Genomic DNA, 3,203 nt, shown 5'->3' with positions numbered 1-3,203 from the left:
GATCAATGTTTTAATAGTGACACATCATTAATAATATAATGCCCTTATAATACTGCTTATACTGATGTTTCAGTTAAGTCTATGTCAAGTAAAGTGATATTATCTGACTAATCTCGGCTTTGGTTTGGAGAATGTTTTTTTAAATAAAAAGGCGTGGTGCAGCTGAAGTATTCATGCCGCTCAAGACAGTTGTCTGTGGATGGTGTGCAATGACAACATGTCACTGTATCCTTTAAATCTGGGTTTAACTACTTTGAATAATGGACTTAGGCTGATGTGAGGCATCCATGTTGGTTTGCTTTTTCTGGCACTAATATATGTTGGAATTTGTGGAAACATCTACTTCTCTTTGTTTTAATTACAGCTAGGATGTTGATGTTAACGCTGATAATTACAGTAATGTCAGATGACATGAATGCAGAATAATGAAATTATTTTGGACGGCTTAACTTGCCACAAAGACTATAAACAGGGGAAAAACAGGTAGTCTGGCTCACTTTGAAGGCAACAAAAGCCCCTTACCAGCATCTTTAAAGGTCAACAATTAATAAGTTATTTCTTGTTAGTTTAATCTGTACAAAAAAAATGTCAGTTTGTGGTTTTACTGGGAGGCTGTAACCGAGAGGTTTCTGATATCTCAAAACTTTAGTAGACTTGTCCCTTCTGAAATATAACAGCACTTTACGGAAAAGTGTTAGCTTCAAGATCAAGAAGTCACTGTGCCCAGCCAAGACACAGAACGGCACATAATCCCACCATAAAACCACAATTTGTCATTATTACACTTAAATTGTTTTTAATGATTAAGCAAACAAAATTTAGCATGTTAATTCATGATCTTTAAAAGTGCTAACCTTTAATCTTTGGACAGAGCCATGCTAGACATTTGTAGGTTTTTCTAGTGTTTTTGCTAAGCTAAAGCTAGGTTAAAGCTACTTAAAGAGACATTTTAAGGAGAGAATAAGAGGTCAAAAGGGTGTCTGAGGTTACAAAATCAACTCAGTTCAATGTGGTTTACGTCTACATAGGACATTGGACATCACCTCTCTGCTGTTGGACATATCTTTGGTAAAATGTTGAGTAGGCCCCTGTGTCACTGGACAAACGCTGTGTCTTCCCTTGTTGTTGTCACCTTGGCTTGTTAACAGAGAAACCACCAAACTGGAAATACGTTTATTGTGTGGCAGGTTTGTCAGCAAGCAGAAGAAAGGAGTTCCTCCTGCAGCATGACACAACATGAAAAATATAGAGGAAAAACACAGTGGAGTGTGGAAGAAAAGTAGAGAAACATTTTAGGGCGTGAGCAGCGAGGAGTTGCAGAGCGCTGTGACGAAAGGTAGATGGTAAGAAATAGAAATAAATCTTTAAATGCAGCATGGCTGTTTCTTGAGCGGATTTATAAAAGGAACCTGAGGATTGGAGGGTAAGCTGGAAAAGTCTCCTGGTGAGGTGAGAAGAGTGTGTGTGTACAGCTGAATTTGAGACTTTGTGAGATATTACTCTTTATGTAAGACAGGCAGACCAAATCCCCTACTGTGGGTGTGTGTGTGGGCATGTTTGTGCTCTGGAACATACTTATGGCATAATATTTCTTAATAAAGAATATTGATAGGGATTCTTGCAGGAAGACGTTGGGAAAGCTGCAGAGTTTCAACACTTATTTAAAAGAGAACACCTGCTCTGTTATCTGAAAAACTTATATGTTTTATGTAAACATATGTTTTTAAGTTGTCATCTCGCTCCTGTTATTTACATCATTGTACTCTTACTAGTGGTAGGAGAAGTCTTCGCACCCTTTTCTCAAATACAACACAACTATGTAAGAAAACTCTGTTACAAGTAAAAGTCATGCAATCAAAGTTTTCCATTTAAACTTAAGAAAACGTTAAGAGGTATTAGCAGAAAATGTACTTGTGTAACATTGTTATATAGATTACAGTATATTATTGAATTATTATTATTCATGCATGAAGTCTTGTATCATATAATGTCAATTTGCATTTCCACAGAAAACATTTTCACTTGATTGGTGAAATGTGTTACTATCACTGGAGCTCATCAAGTTTTTAAGTTTTATTCATGGACTCTGACTCCCTCTGGTGGTCAAATAAATACCTTAATAAAATGTAGGCAGAGTAAAAGATACATTTGGATTAGGAACACACCTTCAGACCTATGACTTTGATTCAGACACCTTAATTACTAATTATTACTAATGCATATTTATGTGAACTGACTGAACCATTATGAGAACCAATGTAATGTGACGTATACACTGTGTGGTTTTTGTAACATAGTCTACTTAGATTGCCAAGTGTTCCCATAAACAGTCTGATGTTTCTATACTAGAGGAATTTACAAACACAAATCTGATCAGAAATCTCAAAAAACAAAACAAAAACAAAATCCAGTGGAACTAATGAGACAGATTAAACTCATCAGATCCAGCATGTGCACACTTTCTCCTTTTGCCAAGTGCAAACTCACAAACTTGCTTAAAACAGCTTAGACATACACTACCGTTCAAAAGTTTGGGGTCACATTGAAATGTCCTTATTTTTGAAGGAAAAGCACTGTACTTTTCAATGAAGATAACTTTAAACTAGTCTTAACTTTGAAGAAATACACTCTATACATTGCTAATGTGGTAAATGACTATTCTAGCTGCAAATGTCTGGTTTTTGGTGCAATATCTACATAGGTGTATAGAGGCCCATTTCCAGCAACTATCACTCCAGTGTTCTAATGGTACAATGTGTTTGCTCATTGGCTCAGAAGGCTAATTGATGATTAGAAAACCCTTGTGCAATCATGTTCACACATCTGAAAACAGTTTAGGTCGTTACAGAAGCTACAAAACTGACCTTCCTTTGAGCAGATTGAGTTTCTGGAGCCTCACATTTGTGGGGTCAATTAAACGCTCAAAATGGCCAGAAAAACAGAACTTTCATCTGAAACTCGACAGTCTATTCTTGTTCTTAGAAATGAAGGCTATTCCATGCGAGACATTGCTAAGAAATTGAAGATTTCCTACAACGGTGTGTACTACTCCCTTCAGAGGACAGCACAAACAGGCTCTAACCAGAGTAGAAAAAGAAGTGGGAGGCCACGTTGCACAACTGAGCAAGAAGATAAGTACATTAGAGTCTCTAGTTTGAGAAACAGACGCCTCACAGGTCCCCAACTGGCATCTTCATTAAATA

The 3,203-nt window shown here is 36.8% G+C and overlaps 1 protein-coding gene across 1 annotated transcript in view; it reads left to right on the top strand.

The window, feature by feature from the left end:
• Window positions 1-1,385: 1,385 nt before the first annotated feature.
• The window catches only part of unc93a (unc-93 homolog A), a 15,987-nt gene continuing 14,169 nt past the window's right edge, over window positions 1,386-3,203 (top strand). Inside the window, exon 1 of the mRNA XM_046059858.1 lies at window positions 1,386-1,449. The gene's annotated coding sequence lies outside the window, so the exon portion shown is untranslated. The remainder of the gene's footprint in view (window positions 1,450-3,203) is intronic.

This window comes from Micropterus dolomieu, linkage group LG10 (genome assembly GCF_021292245.1).
Source record: "Micropterus dolomieu isolate WLL.071019.BEF.003 ecotype Adirondacks linkage group LG10, ASM2129224v1, whole genome shotgun sequence".
In the NCBI taxonomy this organism is placed as follows: Eukaryota; Metazoa; Chordata; class Actinopteri; order Centrarchiformes; family Centrarchidae; genus Micropterus; species Micropterus dolomieu.
Note: the sequence above shows the minus strand (reverse complement) of the source record. Positions and strands in the feature narration are given on the sequence as shown.